Source organism: Trematomus bernacchii, unplaced genomic scaffold, assembly GCF_902827165.1.
Source record: "Trematomus bernacchii unplaced genomic scaffold, fTreBer1.1, whole genome shotgun sequence".
Taxonomy (NCBI): Eukaryota; Metazoa; Chordata; class Actinopteri; order Perciformes; family Nototheniidae; genus Trematomus; species Trematomus bernacchii.
In genome coordinates, this window is record NW_022987899.1 from 5,063,844 (window position 1) to 5,084,358 (window position 20,515).

Below are 20,515 nucleotides of genomic sequence, written 5' to 3' on the forward strand. Positions count from 1 at the left end.
ATTGATTAGACCATGAACCCTCCAGTGCATAAGGCTTTCTGTATACTTAATTATGTTAACGTGATGTTAGGTACAGTAGCTATTGTTGTAGATGCTTCTGTGTGTTAATGTAACCCCCATCAATACACTGTTTTGAAACATAATACAAAAAACACAAAATATGTTCTCCTTTTTCTCACCATATTAAATCCCTTCCCCTATCAACTCAAAGTAATTAAGTGAACACAAAGATTCAAGAGCGCAAACACTGTTGACCATGAGGCAAGCTCAGCTGCACTTAACCATAAATGTAGACCTCTTGTCTAGACTGCCTGCTCTGCCACGAGGCAGTAGCTTGGTAAGCAATTACATCCACATTAAACCTGAGCAAGGACACACGTTCTGAAAAGGTATTACCTTCCCATTCAACAAAAATGTGAATGCAGAATGAGGTTCCAATTTCACCACTTGCCAATCAAGCACCGGCTTAATAGGCTGTGATCTAATGCTCATTCGCGATGTGCTTAATGAACTGCAGAGTAACAATTAAGTCAGTGCACTTAGCATTTTATTTGATTCAGAAATACATTAATACTAATGTGAATAGTTGTCATTCATTGCACGGTCCCATTTTTAGTTTTGTCTCTGGAGGCGTTTGGTTTTTGATCAGGCACATAAAGTTTTAATTCTAGCACTCATAATCTGCATATGGATACTGCACTTGAATGTAGAATGATAAAATATGAACATAAGATTGCAGTAAGTTGCGTGATCATCTATCCTTATCTCTTAATTTAATGCAATTGTTCTGGTGCACATACAACAAGGAGTAATCCTCTTCACAGCGATAGAAGCTTGATTGAACCAGTGCACAGTGGTTATACCATATTTCCAGCCTCAGCAGATTTTAAGCACCAGATCAGAGGTAAATGGCAGTTTGAGAGCAGCCTCTCCAGCAGCTGTAGCTTACTGTGAAATGTAGGCTGTACGGCTAGATTAGAGAAAATCACAGTGTGAAAAACGTGCACATCGCTGACAAAGAATTACATTGAGATAATTGATATTTGGGATGTTTTGAGGTGCTAATGCTGCATTAATTAAGGAGCACTAAAATGTTTTCAGGGAGGGATGCTCGCGATGCGGATCCCTACTTGGCCCTTAATAACCAGTGCATGTTAACATTTCCTCAAAGCTCTTGGAGGTTTGAGCTATCTTGAAGATTGCACAGTTTATGAAAGAGCATATACATTAGTACTACTTAAAAAGAGACTTCTGGGGCTCTTGAGAGGAGAGAAGAGGCGCTCTTCTGCATACAGATTTAATCAGCAATGGCTCCCATATGGCTTTTAGCTTCACTTTTTGTTAAAAATGATCAGAAGTCTGTCAGTGATCTTAGAAATTAGTGGGAATCTTGTATGCAGAGAGATGAAGGAGGGAAAGAAAGCAGCTTTAACCAGTTCCTAACAAAAGGCTAGTCACACACACACACACACACACACACACACACACACACACACACACACACACACACACACACACACACACACACACACACACACACACACACACACACACACACACACACACACACACACACACACACACACACACACACACACACACACACACACACACACACACACACTACTACTATAAGCACTGAGGTGAGATTACATTCAAATTGAATTTGGTGCTTTGCTGATACAGCTTATTTGTCGATATGATTCAGGATTGATTATAGTTGCATGCTTAAAAAATATGTACACTGCAATACAGATAACAAATATTCTACAAAAAATATGCAAATGTCAAACATTGAGGAGAAGTCCTTAATAGCTGTATCTTCTATGGAAAGTAGTGCAGTATGTGACAATTTAATTAAGAAACAACACTGTTTAGGAAATTAACTTCTTCCTTAAACTCTGTGTAGTTCAACCTGGGGAGGTGAGAGCAAGGAATGCCCCAGGTGGTGATATTATTAAAATACACCATAGAATAATTTAATATCTAGAAAGTATGTCTCTGCTGCTTCGCACTTACAGTATCTACGGGGGAATCACACCGCATTGTAAATCACACTGAGTTCATTTATCCTGGATTGAGATCTGTAAATGTTTTCAATATTTTTTAGCAATATGTGCCTATTGTAAACATTTTTACAGAAGGTCTGCGTCAAAGGGCAGCTACCATAGTCATTTTATTATCAAATATTACGAGGTGCCCTGACATTCTCCCCATGTCATTAGTCATAATAACTCCAGCAGAGCAACTCTGCATGGCCCCACCGATCAAAGAGGAGGAACTCAGAATAGCAGAAATAAATGAATATTAATGGCTCTGGCGAATGAAGATCCAGTCTTTAAACTGAAATCACATACCATTTCTGAGAAGTTAGTTGATTTAACATTTGCAAATGTTAAATAAAGGCATGAGTCTGTGGCATGAAAATGGCTTGGCACACACTCTACTGATTCAGAGCTTGACTGACAAATATAGGACAAGTAAAGCAAGGCAAGGCAAGTTTATTTATATAGCACTTTTCTGTACGCGACAATTCAAAGTGCTTTACAAAACAAATTAAAATACTTTTTATGAATAAATACAGTAAAAACACATTATATAATGGCATTTTACAACAGGCATTACAAAGCAAAGATAATAAAATAATAATAATAAACACCACAGGTATACAATACATGTTTAAAAGGCATACTGTAGTTCGAATATGAGCAGCTCAATTAAAAGCAGCGGTAAAGAGATATGTTTTTAGTCTTGATTTAAAAATGGTAAGTGTTTCTGCGGACGTGCATGATTTGGGTAGTTTGTTCCAGAGTGTCGGGGCATAATAGCTAAATGCTGCCTCTCCATGTTTGGTTGTTACTCTCGGAACCGATAGCAGACCCGTCCCAGAAGACCTGAGGCACCTTGATGGCTCGTAATTGTGTAGGAGTTCAACAATATACGTTGGTCCTAAACCATGTAATGATTTAAAAACTAGCAATAGTACTTTCAAATCAATTCTTTGGCCGACTGGAAGCCAATGTAAAGTTTTCAGAACCGGACTGATGTGATCCACTCCAAGTATAGTATAGTTTGTATTATTCTGAGCAACCTTGGATAAGCAGAATCATTACATTTTTGTATACAATATACATTTTTGTTTGAAGTAGCCAACAAAAGGTAGACGGTCCAATAAGCTTTCTTTCTGGGGAAATTGTATCGCTAATAAGTATTACTAATGATCTCATAATAGAACTGCAGTTTCATGCTGTGTGAAAACGCAAGCTCTCTGATGTGATTACAGTGGAAGAATAGACCATAGCATTTGGTTACAATAATTTGCTCTTCAGTCTACTTCAAGTGAGCTACAGCCAGCATGTGATGGATGATTTATAATGGCTGTTCTGCGTACTTTATCAGACTAATTCGTTTGTGCTGCCGTTTGTCTCACAAAGCCAGCCCTTTGCAATTGAAAACAACGATGTGGTGTGGTAGAAAGACATCAGGAAGGCTTACTGTAATCTTGCCTCCCTTCACATTACTTTATTACACCACAAAATGAACTGGATTTCATCAGTTTCACATGGATTCATCATTCCTGCATAGTTCCCATGATCTGTTGTCCTTCTCTGTATCAGTGCATTCATTCAGACATCTATGGGGATATGTGCAAAATCGAAAAATATACAGTGTGCTCGTGTCAATGTTTCTTGTCCATTAAATTAAGCACTTCCTTCATTTCAGATGTTAAAATTGCTAATCATTTTATAACAGGCTTGCATTACAACCTGGAAACTTTGTTTTTGTAAGAAATAGTTTTTCACAAGGCAGCAAGGGTCTAAGACACTATTCGATTATATTATGGGAAGCATTGGATTCATTTGTTTTGGAGCTTGACCTATACAAAGAACTACAAAACAAGATATCTCCTCTTCTTTCTGCTACACCTCTAACTTTAAGAAAGGCACTAATAACACTCAACAAGTGTTGCATTAAATAATAAATAAACAATGGCACATTTATAGTGACAGACATTTATTTTTTGTTTTTCTTGCACTGTACCGCATTGTGACTTCATAGTTCCATCAAAAACATTGCACAATAAGGTGTGCCATAGAAGTTACCCCTCTATGTCAAGGATTACTGCTTGTTTGACACATAAACTAGATGTTAGTACATTTACAAAGAAAATAAGCGAAAATTAGAAACACCTGTTAGTCCTGTTATGGCAGAATGTTTAATACAGCGTATTTCTGATATTTATTAGAGATCACATGCAAAGCTATATGATGTGTGTTACTGAGTTGGGTCACACACAGTTAGAGAGACAATGGTCGTTCTGAATTATCAATAGATGTATTCATTTTAAGTGAGCTGACACCGAGGGTAAGGAAGTTCAGAGAAGGCCTCGGGTTATAAAAACAGTTAACCTTTGTTAGTTAACTAATCCTAAAGATGTCATAAGATGATGACGTTTAAACATATTCAGGTATAGCTTTCAGAGAGAAAAGCATGTGACATTTGTGTGGTTGGCTGCATGATAAAATGTGTGTGTGTTAAACATGTTTGGGGAACATGTTCGTGTGTCATTTAGAAAAGTATATCTAGCCCTGTGTTTCTTCTGTTCTGGGGGGCATTTCCGCGATTGGCTGCTGTGGCAGCAGGTGATGTGATTCCCATTATTGTTTGTTTGTTGCAACAACTAAATAATAATTACTTATCAGCTATATCTGTGTTTGTGTTTTATTGATTCCTCTCTGTTTCATTCTTTCCTGTTGTGTTATGCTGGATCTCCACAACAGTCCTGTGCAGTTGGATGAAGGGCTGAGACAGGAAATCACTACTTAGTCAATAGTTTAGTAGATGTTACCACAGAAAATGATATAGTAATATAATGGACTTTCTACAAACACCATTATGACCTGCACAAAGAAGGAGACCCCCCAAACAATTGTTGATACTAAATCTAACAAACTATGTAATTTCACAGGCTTTTAAACTGGTGTCACATATCACACTGAGTGCAAATTAGAGTGTCTCCAAGTCTGTTCTCTAAATAATGTCCACAGATGGAAGTCACAGTAGGAGGAGCAACGTGGAGGCGAAGACAGACTTACATATCTTCACACATGTTAAAATTGTAAGTAGTCGGTATATCTTGAGAAGAACATTTGTCTGAGTGAAAATACGTTTTCAACTCCATAACCTGACTCAGCCGAAGACCAAGTGATGGTCAAAACCTACAGTATAATGTCACAATATATTGGGACAATCAAATGTAATGTTTGTGTCAATGTACATATTTTGGATTCTGGCATTCTCAAGGTTTCACCTTTAGAAAAAAGGGGACAGATGTGAGGTGTTGTGAGCTTAAACCATTGCCCATCAAAACATAATCAGTTCATCCCTTGAGTCCAAGTGGATGTCTGTGCCAAAATGAAAGGAATCCATATCAGCTGTTCCTGAAAAAGGTTTATAAGTACCCACAGATGGTCATACAGACTGACACTGGCAGAGATACTAAAAAACGAATTCAATTTGAAATGAATAAGTGTTTGCTGTTTTGTGTTTTTTTTTGTAATATTGGGAAACACTCTGGATTGTGCGTTCCCAGTCCTTGGGTCCAGAATCAATAATGGCCTATAAAGCAAAAAGTGCAGAAAGTTTCAAGAAGAGGATCGATAAGGGGATTCTGATTCTTCACCTACCTCCATTGTGCTCTATCCTCTGCATGAACACAAACAACCCTCACTGTTCTCTTATAGAAGAGCAATGAGCCAGGTTCGCCCTTCAGATCGTGTTTCTTTTCCCGGCCAAATACATTCTGTGTCAAGCTAGAGTAGGTTGCATTAGCCAATCATGCTGCCCCCCCCCACACACACACACACACGCACACGCACACGCGCACACGCACACGCGCACACGCACACGCACACGCACACGCACGCACGCACACACACACACACACACACACACACACACACACACACACACACACACACACACACACACACACACACACACACACACACACACACAACAAAATAATGCTGGTTCAAAGGGTACATGGACTGTACTTTAATAGCGCTTTACCAGGTCTTTTTGACCACTCGAAGCGTTTTACATACTACGAGTCATTCACACCTCATTCATAGAGTGCAGTACCACTTGCTTTAGGGGACTTTCATTCATACACATTCATACACATTCATACACCGTTGGCCATGCCCTCGGGAGCAACTCAGGGCTAAGTAACCTGCCCAAGGATATATCGACATGTTGACTGCACATTATGGGATCGAGCCCACAACTTTCTGGTTGAAAGACGCACTCCCTCACAGCCACAGTCGCCCGTATGTTCAACAACATGTACGCTGTAATGTCATATTGCATGTAGAATGTACATGGATGCAAATGTATCTAGAAATACAGTATACTGCATATATAGAGTATGTAAAGGTATGCATTGTGTCAGTACAGATGACATTTGACCCCTACAAGCTGAGGCCTGGATACCTGCTACCGTTTGCCAACCAGCAGGTTTACTGCAGCACGAATGTACTCATCTAACACATGCACGCACGCACGCACACACACACACACACACACACACACACACACACACACACACACACACACACACACACACACACACACACACACACACACACACACAGTATGTGCATGTTGGTGTGTGTGCGGGACAAAAACACTGAGATAAGAGATTAAAAGAGAATGAGTTTTCTTCTCTTCATAAAAAAAGGAGTGAATGCATAATTTGCCCTGGCATCTCTATCAAAACCTGAGTCTTGGCAGAAAAATGCATGATACGCAGGAAAGAGAATACCCAGCAACAAACTCAGCAGTATACTGTATCACCACCGACACACACACACACACACTCACACCTCGGCCTGAAGCCTCTTGCTCTCCATCTGTCAGCAGAAAAATAAAACAATGCAAAGGTAGTTACATTGTAGACAACATGCTAAAATTATATGTATTTCTAAGTTGAGACAGAAAAGATTTCTGCCGTGAATTTGATCCAATTCACCTGCAAAATATGTTTTGCTAAAAGCACTGACTTTCTGGCATGCATAAGTGAATGACCAATCTCTCTCTGAAAATGTATTCTACGCGAGATAAATACTGCCTTTTTATAATTTGCTGGCAAAAGATGAAAGCGACAAATCATCACCATGGGTTTTTGAAAGTTGTTTTTTTCTCTTTTGGTTGGATTAACATCAGAGTAGTGTGATCTGCATTCCCAGATAACTTCAGTATGTTTATACTAACGTAACACCGACCTGCATTACACAAAAAACAAACATCAAAAAATATATTACTCATAAAAAAGCACTCAAAATTCCACCTGTCAGAGCTCCTTTGCATAAACACCTGACCTTGACAAAGTTTAAGCTGGCCTGTGAGTGGTTTCGTGTTTGAGCAGATGTCTAATTGAACTGCATGCTCTGATGTAGTTTTCTTTGTGCAAGCTAGTTGATATGTAAACGGCTGGATGTTGAAGAGTGATTTCCTTCCCCAGATGCCAATGTGTTCAGTGTGTACCCGAGATCTATAGACTAACTTATACAGTAATTGTGCCGCGTAATGTGATCATGTCTAAATGGTGGTTTTCTCTGATGGCGTATGTTGTGTGAAAATAACAGTAAGTATCTGCTTATGTGATCTCAAAAACAGCAACGGGTTTTCCTTTTAGTTTTCTTCTCTCCTACTCAGAGTTTCCATCAATTGCCAGAAGCTGTTGCGGTCCCACGCCACACTTAAAAAATATTTCATGCTGCCTCACAAACAGCAAAGACCACATTCTTGGATCTGCAGAGGTAGAACACAACATTTCCTTAATGAACATGAGAATTTATTTTTTCTTGTGGTAATGGAATTTTCTTTTTCCCGTGTGTTTAAGAAGAGAAGGACACTCAATAACATGTGCTTAGCCCATAGCTGACCTGGCCAAGATGTAATTGCACATAACTCTGTGAACAACAATGTTACCCAGAGTTATATTTACCATTGAGTGGATCAGGCAAGTTTCATTTCAGTTTGTTTCAGGCTTATTTAAACCTAGTAATAGCTCCTGAGCTTTATATGGAGTCGAAACTCCAACATGATTTGGTCAGCTATAATTCTTAAGATAACTTTCCTAAGTGAGGTAGCAATACACTTAGTTACAACTTCTGCTGTAGATGTACAGTGCTTATAATCATTAGCTGCGTTCACACCGGAGTACTTTTCACCGTACTTTTCGCGTTTAGTTCCGTTAGTACCCCTTATGTCGCGTTCACACCAAAAAGAGCACTTCATCTCGGGAACTTTTACCCCCATTTTTAGTGCCTGCTGAGAGATCGTACTTTCCTGGGGGAAAAAAGTGCCCCAGTTCTGGTTGGCTGGGCGAATTGCAAACCACGCCCCGTACAACTCTGAAATGTTTTGTAGAGCCGCCATTTTATTATCCTCGCATTAGCATTATTAGCATTAGCATTCGCCCAGCGCACAAACGCAGAGAGGCTAACTTATGGCAACACAAAATAAAACATGGGAGCGGTGGAGATGAGGAGGTGTCGGCGTTCTGGCGATTTACTCGGAAGGCTTCAGTAGAAGCTGCTGGGAGTCCCAGCAGCTTCTACTGAAGCCAGTCCCCAACTCCGGGGACTTCCGGCCGGGGACTCCGGGTGGCAGTATACGCCGTGAAGTTGTTTGCGGCCTGCCAGTAAACCCAAAGCAGAAGAAGACGAAGTGACGTCAGCGGCTCATTTGCGTAATCTTCCCTCAGGGAAAAGTACTCCGGTGTGAACGCGATCTGTACTAAATGCCCTGGGGTCATAAGTGCCGGGGCTCTGAGTGCCGGCACTAAATACGGCAAAGTACTTCGTGTGAACGCGGTTATAGTGAAAAACTATCTGAGCCTCTGACTGTGTCATTACTCCTTTGCTCTCACAACATATGCCATGATATAAGGCAGAGCAATTACATTAAAGGTCATTGTGTGCCAATGTCAGGAAAGCCCAACATCCTGTGAGTCACACCATCATGTATATGTAGATTGCCAAATGTTGAACCTAAACTTTCCACAACTGTGCACTTTCCATCTCCTGCACTGCCTCTACAACCCTCCACACACACACAAACAACAGCTTCTCAATCTTCTTGCTAAGGAATGCTTTGCGTTGGCCCTGATGGTCACCCCTCCTCTTTCTATTCAGTTCTATTAAAGAGTTCAGGCGTTGAGAGGCCATACTGAGGAGGATTTGTTTAGCTGCAGCAGTGATGTTCAAGGTGAGATCTACGGGGTGAGGAAATGAATTCTTTGTAAAAGTTCAAGGATGGGCAGCCTGAGAGATCGAAGGAGCTTATCCTAACTAACACAAGGCAACTGTATGAGTCATTACAAGATTAAATCCATGCAAACAGCCACGTTACCACTCTTCACTTGACGTGTTGTTCCTTTTTACAAATCATCTGCTAAATTATGGGATGCCTTTCAAGACGTGAAGGATGACTAATTAGGGGAGTTTGCGCACACATGACTCTGAGGGACTGTCTACATAAATTAAAAGCAATGGTGTGAAATTGCCTCATTTATGCAGAAAAGTATTCTTTTTTAATTACATCTTGCAAACTTCAACAGATATTTCAGAGATCTTGACACAAAATAGTGTGAGATACTTGACTAAAGTGATATTGATACATAAATTACATATTGTTTTGACAGAGTTACCCCACGAGATGACTGCTTGTTGGACAGAAATGAACAGGAATAGATTTGGCAAATTGACAAGAAAACATTAAAACACAGCCAAACGCACTCAGTCAGGGAAGCTCACAGCAGGCAAAACCACATCAGAGACACACAATCCTTTAATTTGTATCTGCTACTTTTCATCAGGATCATTCAAGGTAAGGTTTAAACATATTTGTATTTCTCGGATATTGATTTTTCAGGTGAATATTTCTTTCTCATCTCATTTTAGATGAGAGCTATTGAAAAAAACAATGTACACCAAAGTTGAGAGTGATCCTAATTGAACAGATGCATAGGATAAAAAGCGACATGCTTTGTCGCTTTAAAAATGCGTATCTATAAATATATTTAAAGTTGCCGTGCCTAACCTTGAAACAAAAGGCTGCAATGAATCCCAATATACCACATGTACATCCATAATATTAACCTAATATATACCCAGGCAGCATGTACAGTAAACCCTCAAATCTCCCATGGGATCATCATGTGAGCAAATCTCAACAATGTATATTTCCCGCTCACAGGAAACCCCCTGCTGGGACTGAGTTATGTATCGATCCCACAACAGAGCCACAGCTTTTTAAATGCATCTGATATGATTCTTAGTTTAGAGGCTCCTGGAAAATCTAACAACAAGGTCAAGTACCTTCCAGACTTAAACATCCCTTCACACTACACTCATTCACTGAGCGACATTTATTGACATAAAGTTATTTGAGGATTACATTTATTTATTTCATTGCGTGAGTTATCAAAACGCTATTTTTAACTAAATGTAAATGTAACTGGAAGCAAACATAATCTTCTTGCATCACTGTTTGTTCGTGCCAAGCTCGCAGCACCATTATGGCTAACACAAATCATGTGATTGGCAGGAAGAAAGGCTGAGAATGTGTGTTGAAAAGGATTTAAGCGATGTGCGATGTTGCTGAAAACCCACATGATAATTTCTCAATCAGCTTTACCAAACCCAAAAATGTAGAAGGGCCCTTAGGAGGAGAGTACAGACACACACAGGCACGCACACACCTACATTGTTCTTTTCCTAAGCAGTCTTGTGTGCATCCACATCTTATCTCTCCACCCCCACTCAAGTTCTTCTATATCCCTTTACTCCCGCTGCCTCTCTGTTTCTCTCTCCCGGAGATGAATAATGTACACCCCCTCATTGTTTTGTATGAACAGAGAGCAATTCTCTGGATGAAATTCTCGCTAAGGGCTGGAGAGCCACAGGCCTATCTCCAGGCCCTCCTAACTAATCTGCTTTCTCCCTCTGTTCTCTTAATTGGGGAGCCATGGACAAGAAGGCACAGTAATTGCAGGCAGTTGTTGCATATTTCTCATTGTATTCTTCCCTTGTGGCTCATCCTCATGTTCTTCTTCTCTACACATTTCCTCCCTAAGTCATATTGCTTTTTATCTTTTCATCATATTTTTTCTTTACATGCTCATCATCTTCTTCATCATCATAAACACGTTTTCATCTGCATTTATTACCCTCAGAAACAGAGGCATAGGAGGGAGGCTATAGGGCTGAGTACATAATTATGTGGGAAGAAATGACACAAGCCACAAAAGTCAATAACAACATAAAACCTTGAATGACTCATTGCTTATTAGATGTTTAAGGGACACTGCAGGGGGCTTGAGATAATAGCCACATTTCATAATGTAATAACTACGTCGAAACTGGAAATGCTCCCTAAACCTCGCTTGACGGAAATGAATATTTCTCTCTCTGGTGAATTACAGGCTACATGTGTACAGTAAAGGAATGACAAGCCTGTTACTATACTGCACCCAAGGGATCTTCACCACCTTCAAATATCAGCCACAACACTGCTTTATAATCCAAGAAGCTCAACAGTATTGTGAAGTGTGTTCACATCCCGGCCACAGGCAACATTAGGGTACTACTCTCCAAGAAATGTACCATCCTACTAGAATCCTTGTACCCCTTTGGCTGTGTTCAGACATATAACTGCACTGCATCAAAAAAAAGTGCACTGGCCCCCTCATTCACTTCAAAGAGATGACTTCATTGGCTTTCAAATCGCATTCCTGGTCAAATAAAGTGTGACTTTACAGACATCTGGCAAAAGTAGATACAATTAGTTGGTGGTAACATATTGGAACAATTGCATGAAGTTTTATGTATTGCTTGAGGGCCACCATGTTCGTGTCTCTTCAGGGGTTTAGGATGCTTCATGTGCATCATGATTTAGTACTCCTGTTAATATGCAATTAGTGAATAGCTAATCAATATCCATATGTTGTGTATAGTGATTAAAAAACATTAAATTAAAAACAACTGCTGTTGCCTTGAGCCAGGATGAAGTGACTGACGGGACAGGTAGAATTTGAAAACAAACAAACATACCAATAGCCTCAGAAACGCAAAATAACAACAGCATAATGCTGCTGTTTTTTAAACATCAAAGAGCACATTTATTTATAAGAGAATAAGCAAAGTAGCACAGTTAGAGCCTAAATACATTTTTAATTAATTAATGATTCTCTTTTAATACAGCAGTTTGCAGATTGCAGCACTATTTTGTCCGTCTTTCTCTTTTTATATGTATCTACCTTCTGTATTTAGACCAAGCAGGCTTAGAAATCAAACTAAGTGAAGCATTCTGTCTGTTGATCAATCCCCCCTCGCAGCACTCAGTACACATGACATCAACAGGAAACAATAAAAATAGATACATAACGCTCAAATAGGATTGGGGGAATATAACTGAGGGGGCTAAGCTCCCTTAAGACCCCTCGTGGCACTAGATCTTCTCTGTTGGTCTTGAGATGGTGTAAACTGTCATGTTTCCTCTGCAATAGATTCAGAGTCTCCATTCCAACCTAACATCCATTGTTTTACTATCAAATATCCAAGATCCAACAGAACCTTGCACACCACTCCTTCAGAGGATTCCACTTTGCCCAGTTTGTTACTGTGCTCTGTATTTTCAAGCAATCCTGTATTTTCTAAAATCATGCTAAATATTTAGACACTACTGTATAATTGCTACAGGTATTGAATCTCTAATTTAAGCATTGTTCAGTTCTCAGGTAGGGATTTCTTTTTTTATCAACAATTTACATAATTACTTTGTAAAAGGTTTACAAGCAGCTGGAGCAACCCAAACCACATTTAAAAAAAAAGCAATTCATGCTTAACTTTCATCACACTAACACATTAACATGCACAGACAACAGATTATATTCTAGGCGTCCCTAGGGGCCTAAAAAGAGTCACATAACTGTCAAAAAGACTGATATATATTATTTAAGTTGAGTTACAAAAATATGAATATGAATTTTGTGTAAAATTAAAATAGACAGAGCAAATGAGCAAATCTGTATTTGCTGCATCTTTTGCAAAATGACTGACAGAGAGCCCCTACACTCTGGTAGTGTATTTGTATAGACCATGGTAAATATTTTAACTGCATATACTGTACTAAAAGCTACAAAACCTAAATACAAACCTGTTTTAGTGAAATGTTTTTATTGTAAATGTTAAATTCCCCAAATATTGTACTTGTTGTACTGTATGTGTGGTCCAGTTGAAAGTCTGATTCTCCAACCAGAGCCTTGAAGGCAGCACAATACTATCCTGTACCTATTTTCACATATGTATACAGAAGACTGTCAGCTCAGCATTCAATGTGAAGAGTGGAATGTACCAAAGTAAAAACTGGTGAGTTGAGATGAGGGAAAGGATGTCACAAAGTTATGACCACATGCATATTATGTGCAAACACACACAAATATATTAAGTATGAAGTAGCTATCCAACCAGTCAAGAAAACAAAATTGCATGGAGATTTATTTTTTTCATATCAGTGCCACCAGGCAGCTCCCCATTGTTCCAATTGGTCAGTATTCCCCTGGTGGCTGATTTAGCCATGCTTACAATACTGCGGTTTTTGTCATAAATATAGATGATGAAAATAACACTGCATTCTCCTATGTGCTTTCTCTGAATATTTGTCACCGAGAATGCATTTATGAGGTGGCCTATTCAACCGAGACACCCCTCGGCTCTCTGCTCAGTCCTGACTTGCTCGCTCATAATGATCATGCCACCAGTCTGGTTTCACTTAACCAGGCAACAACAAGTGCAAATATGTCTCATACATTAACTTATATATGCATAAGTACATCCATATTGTATATTTCACTCCATTTCAGTGGGAAATACATGTTTCAATCCGAAAGCCTTTGGTTACTATTTACTTTTCAACGTAAGATTTTGCACAAAACAAAAATATGTTTTTAAAATATAACGCATTGCTGTGTGACCCCTTGTAGTTCATATCCTTTGTCAGGTTTCAGATAAGTTGTTAGTAGTCCAATAAGGCATTTCCCCTCAAAACGTCTCACATTGTCCCATTTAAATAACATTATGAGGCCCAAAGTGAAAATAGTATCTCCCCCCTAATTCATGCACGTTATACATTCAATCAAAGTGCTTAACAGCTGAGTGGGAAAATAAGAACACAAGAAAAGAGACAAGCATACAAATCAAATGAGATAATGAAACTATAATAATCCTGTTATCCAAATTGCACAAAGACACCAATCACCAAATGCTTCAGAATAAATAGGATTTATGCCTTTGACTTTTTTGCAGCTAAGAAGCCAGTGAAGGGAGGTGAACATGGAAACACTGGGGTCCCCTTTTTGACATTGTTAAAACCATTGCTGCAGCATTTCTAACTACTCGGACATGGACTGAATAGTACTGAGAAATGGTTGAAACAGAGAGAACTGCAGTATTTAATGAATGACTTTCTCCAGGTCAGAGGTACAGATAATTGATTGGAATTTGGAAACACAATGTACACATAAATGCCTTTGTTTGTTACATTTCAATGTTAAATCAAATATGACTTCATGATCTTTGGAATGATATCACAACAACAGGAACATGTATGAAGATGAAAAGTTAGAGGGAGAACTGTAGTCAGAATAATACGATTTATTGTCATCGTGCTGGAGAGAGTTTCCAGCAATCTATGATTAAATGTCTTAAAGACAGATATTGAGGTCAGTTATCTTGTTGAAACATCTTGCACTGGGACGCGAGATTCATTCCCTTCATTTTTCAATCCCATTTTTGTCCAAATCATTTATATAGTTTCAGTTTGATGTGTTCGCTAAAAGACCACTTAACCATGTCCTCTACTGTCCAACCACCAAAATCCAATTAGGAGAAGCTCCGAGTTGATTGAAATGTTAAGGGACTATCTAAGTCACTTTTTATCATGCAGTCACTGCTTTTAAGCTTGACAAGAATGATTGAGGCAGACTTTATTCTGTGTTTTGCCCATTAGGCTGCAGGTTAGCCTATTGTTGGGAGAGGTTGTTGGCACTTTATAAAGACATGTCTAAGGGCTGAAAGAAGTGAACTCTTCTACATGGGATGTTACATACAGAGAGACAAGGATTGGATAAAAATATAGAACATTGGAGTACTCACATGGCAGGCTAACCATCTTGGAATTGTTACTTTTCTTACTATTGCTTTTATATAGGGCTTTTTTATTTAATCCATCACAAAAGAATGTAAGGAAAACACATTAAATAGAGCAACATAATCCAAAGTCATCAAAGCTGTCTCCTGCCTTAAAGATTGCCTTCAGTTCAACTAAGCCTGACCCAAGTGACCTGCTTAGATTTCCACCAACAGATGGAAACAAAGGCAGCTTTACAGTAGATCATAGTGTGAAAAATAAATTCAGCCACACAGTATGGTAGACACTGCTTATCAATGAACACAAAAAAAGGAGAAAAATGAAAAAGATAACAGCAGAATACACTGCGCGTTATTACAAAGCACAACTGTTTTGTCAGGTGCACTGTAGACAAAGTAAATGACACAGTGTAGTCCTAGTCTCTCTGGAGGTATCTTTCAAATGTATCTGTGCATTATCTACCAAAAGGTAACTGGGCACAAGTTGGCTACGATACGGAAACCTGTTTAATGTTCTACGCTAGGTCAACACAAACGTTTGTATGTGCTCTGTGCGTTTCCTGGCTTTAAAAGGGTAGTTTCTTCTCTCGCTGTGATGATAACCTTTGCAGGGAGCTGCTGCTGGGAAGGAGGAAAGGATGGATACACAGGAGAGAGAAGGTGTATAGGAAACTGGGGAGGGTCAGGGGGAGTGGAGGTGACCTGATTCGTAAAAACACATACACACAGACACACACACACACAGCATTCACAACCACTATAATCCATCACTGCATTACTCGTCATTCCTGGACCTGCCTTAATGACCCAGAGCCGTCTGTTACTGCAGAAGCCAGAGGTGTATCATGGACACACACACACACACACACACACACACACACACACACACACACACACACACACACACACACACACACACACACACACACACACACACACACACACACACACACACACACACACACACACACACACACACACACACACACACACACACACACACACACACACACACACACACACACACACACCCACCCACACACACATCCTTGTGGTGTAAAACAACATTGCATGTCCATCTGCTGCTATCAGCTCATGGTGAAAAGGGCATGGACAGCCTGCTGATGATAATGGGGTTTACACTCTTTCCTGAAACTTCTCCATTGCATTTTACAGGAATGACCCCTGTATGTTCAGAGGTTTCAGGTAAAGAAGACAAACAGACAAGGCATAACATGAATGAATAAATACACTTAAGAGATATATTCATTGGCTAAGATGCGAGAAAGCTGTGACTGAATTCAATATCAATTTGTGAGCTAGTTTTTATTGCATAAACTGTGTCATCTTAATACCGATTGGTCCAGATTGTGCTTGGCAGTGTCTTTCCATGACAATTCCAGGAACAAACGTGGACTTCTTACAAGTGACAGCAAAGACGTTCCACAAAGAGAGCCCTGTTGTGTTTAATCCAATTGCTGTGTCAGGGGAAATTTACTGGCAGGAAATGCAAAACTCGTACTGTATTCACAAGCCAACCAGATCTCTGTCGGGAGAAGGCTGAACCTACAGTATTAACCCCTTAAGCCCTGACCAAGACAAGGACATTTATCTACAATCCAACATATGAAGGGAAAATTGAACGAAAAATAATGGTCAATTGCTCTGGGTATGTTTATCTTTTATATTTATATGAAGAAGAAAAAAAGACGCTGCATTGTGTCATCTCTGCAGTTTCCACATACGTCTTTTCCTTGTTTAACAAAAGGAAAGACACACACACACACTCACACTCACACACACACTCACACTCACACTCACACACACACACTCACACTCACACTCACACACTCACACTCACACTCACACTCACACTCACACTCACTCACACACTCACACTCACACTCACACTCACCCTCACCCTCACCCTCACACACACACACACACACACACACACACACACACACACACACACACACACACACACACACACACACACACACACACACACACACACAACTGACCCTTTGTCTGTCTGAGAATAGTGCTATACATTTTTCATGATTCAATCAGGGTTACCTAGAAATTCAAGCAAACAGAGAGCTTAGCCTTCTAGAAACAAAAATAAATGTTTGAAGTAAAAATTGTCAATTTATATAAAACATCTGATTTGCTGGCAGCACATGTAAGCAACAGCAAAGTTGGAATGATGTTTTCATTGTTTTTAAACTCGTCAAAATGCAGTGATACGTTTTGATGCAACAAGCTGTTGCCCTCCAACCCTAAAATAAATTCAGGGCCATCTTTCGTGCCTTCAGGCAATGGATACTTTTTACTGAAATTATTTTTTATTATATTATTTTTATACAACCCTTACAATTTTTCCACTTTTTGTGAGACTTTGTTGACATTGTTAAAAAGGAAACAAAAATAGGATTGACTTCAAATTCAAATTGCCTTGATTTGAATGAAAAGTGCAAATAACAAAATGTCTGATAATATACTAGCATACTTTACAGAACTAGCACAGTTTCATCTGGTTGCAAATAGTGCAGTTATTCAATTCTAAGCTTTCAAGAGAAAAGATGTTCAGCAAAGTGTAGGTTACCTCTCAGACATGTCAGCATCTTTTGTGCTCTGCTGTTTGACAGACTGAGGACAGCATTGAGGTCGCACTGAGAAGACAAGAGGCGGACCTGTGGTTCTGTGGTGGAGCATGTGTTGCTGCTGAGCATTGCCCAAAGGGCTACACACAGTGGAAGGAGGTTCACAGTACAGCTGATGGACTGTAACTACTTTAGAATAAATAATATATAGGAAGTGCTCTGCCGCCCCTCACAAGCTGCTAAACTACAGGAAGCAGAGACCCATCATTTTCTGTAAACCACTGTCTTGAATGTTGCAAAAAGAGGTTAAACTGAATTGTAGTAATTGTGCTAAGAAAACAGAAATCCAACTTTCCCTGACACCACTGATCTTTGACAGTATTTCAGGATTTGCAATGCATACTTAGATGTCAAGTGTGACATAATTGCACAACAGATGTTCACATAGTGAATTATGTGATTACCACGAGTGATGCCATTTAACAATGAACAATGAATACACACAAAATATGATTATAGGTTAACACATTATGCAATAGATCATTTATTCATAATACAATGAAAATTGCTTCAATCATTGATTCTCTGTTGGTCAATGGTGTGTTTTTTGGTTCACTCCTTTAGTACTATTTTGCCCAAGGAACTGTCTTTTAATCACACATTTTTTAGATACACTTTGGAGTGTTAAGAAGGCCACACTGACACGCGTTTATATGAAACATATAAGCAGTGTTTTCACAAAGGTCCATTAATATGCTACTCTAGTTATTCAGAGAATCAAATCTACAGTAATAGCTTTTTTTGTTTCTGCTGTGTTTATTTACGTCCTCCTAGTGGAATTCATATAGCTACACAGTTTTGCTCCAATTCCCAGGCCAGATTTCGAATGTGCAAAGTGTTAATCTGTCCTAAGAGGTAGTGATTTCATGTGTCAACCCTATTCATGGAGGACTAATTATAAAGTTGGCAGAAAAGACTGACTTCATTTTGTAAGTGCTGACTGTCTGTCTGTGTCACAGAGGGACAGATAAAGTAGGAAGCTTTAAAACAAACCCTTTTTTTGGACTAAAGGAGTATATAAAACAACACCAGCAATGTCTCAAAGTCTTCCACATTCCATATCCATATTCAATGTCCCTTGTATATCTCCTACTTAGGTTTATTGCATCCATGCTACAGTATACTTCATAAGCTAATTGTAGCTTCCTTAATAACGGATCCAGTCTCTTGTGGCAACGTCTCATTGAGGTTTCTACAAAAGATGATCAAACACTGCAATTACTGAGTTTTCTTTTCTTTTTGGTACAATAATTGTTCCCAAAATGGAAACTTTTGAATATCTATCTATATCTTAAGCTTTGAGATAGCGGTTTACCCTGCGGTATCCAACATGAATATACATCATTCCATATTGGTCCCGTTTCATTAAAGATTTCATTTCATTTCAGCAGAGGAACTCACTTTGTGTTTTTTTTAGCATATCCTCAACCTCGTTCTGTTTCATCTGTGTTTTTTATCATTTCAATATTGCTCTGGCGGTTTCTAATCAAATTGATGAAGCTTAGGCAATGAAATTCATGTTGAATAAAAATGAATATCTCAAGCTTCTACCGTGTTTTAACACAATACAACAGACTGTTTTACATGTGAAAGAATGGCACACACTTTGATATTTTAATATATTAGTGGCGAAATAGGACAAAATACCTAAAAAAAACAATCCAAATTATCTATTATTATATCAATGGCATTTAAAAAGCATTGTCCTATTTAGTTTGTTGTGTTATTTTCTCGGGATAGGAGGCTGGAAGTCTTGTGAAGCAGATTCTTTCTTCAGATAAGACACATTATGACAAGCTTCTTAAAAAGAGAGAAGTCTTAAAAGTGTGACATAGAACTGTCAAGCTCTCAAGTCAAAACGAGGTCTTGAATAAAAAAAAAAATGAAATAAGTATCCATCAACCACAAAGAGGTTTTGAATGAAACGTAGTAACGGTCTATATTTAAATGCTGTACAGTAATAGTATATATTTTAAACCATATACTTCACTGCCACTCCTCACTGCTCCATTCTAGAAATCACTGATGTTTTAATTCAATTTGAGACAGATGGACTGACTGCAGATCCAGAAAAATCGTGAGTATAGCCATCTATCATAACGGCATTGTGTACTCTGCGACACTGCGATTAGAAAGTATTCCACTGCGGTGATTCATTAGATGCTCGGTATGTGCTCTTTTGATGGCTGCTTGATTGATTGCTTTTCTTCCACAGAGCTGTAACTTGTCTAACTTCCCCATCATCTGTGTTTGGATGGAATTGGCTCATAGTGAAAAAAACAAAACAGACATGTGCAACTGTCCCACATTATTAGGCAATTTCTGGTAATAAACGCTCTGGAGAAAAACTCAAAAATAACTAATTTCCTCCCACATAGCACAAATACTGAATCTTAATTGGGACAAACACAACCACAATAGGCACAGCCGTGTTGAACATTAACCATCAACCTGCATATTTTACATTAAGAGAGGAAATAATATGAACATTTTAAAACATTTGGAAACAAGCCTCCAGGAAGAGCAGCGGCCGTTGAAGCAAATGCTCGTTGTGGCCAAACATACTACTCTTACATTGTAGTTTCAAGATTCAAAGGCTTTATTGTCATTTGCGCAGTAGCTAAAGTGTAT

At 39.0% G+C, this 20,515-nt stretch overlaps 1 protein-coding gene across 1 annotated transcript in view; it reads right to left on the minus strand.

The window, feature by feature from the left end:
- Nucleotides 1-20,515, minus strand: part of lsamp (limbic system associated membrane protein) — a 638,149-nt gene that overhangs the window by 169,244 nt on the left and 448,390 nt on the right. The gene's annotated exons all lie outside the window — the stretch shown is intronic.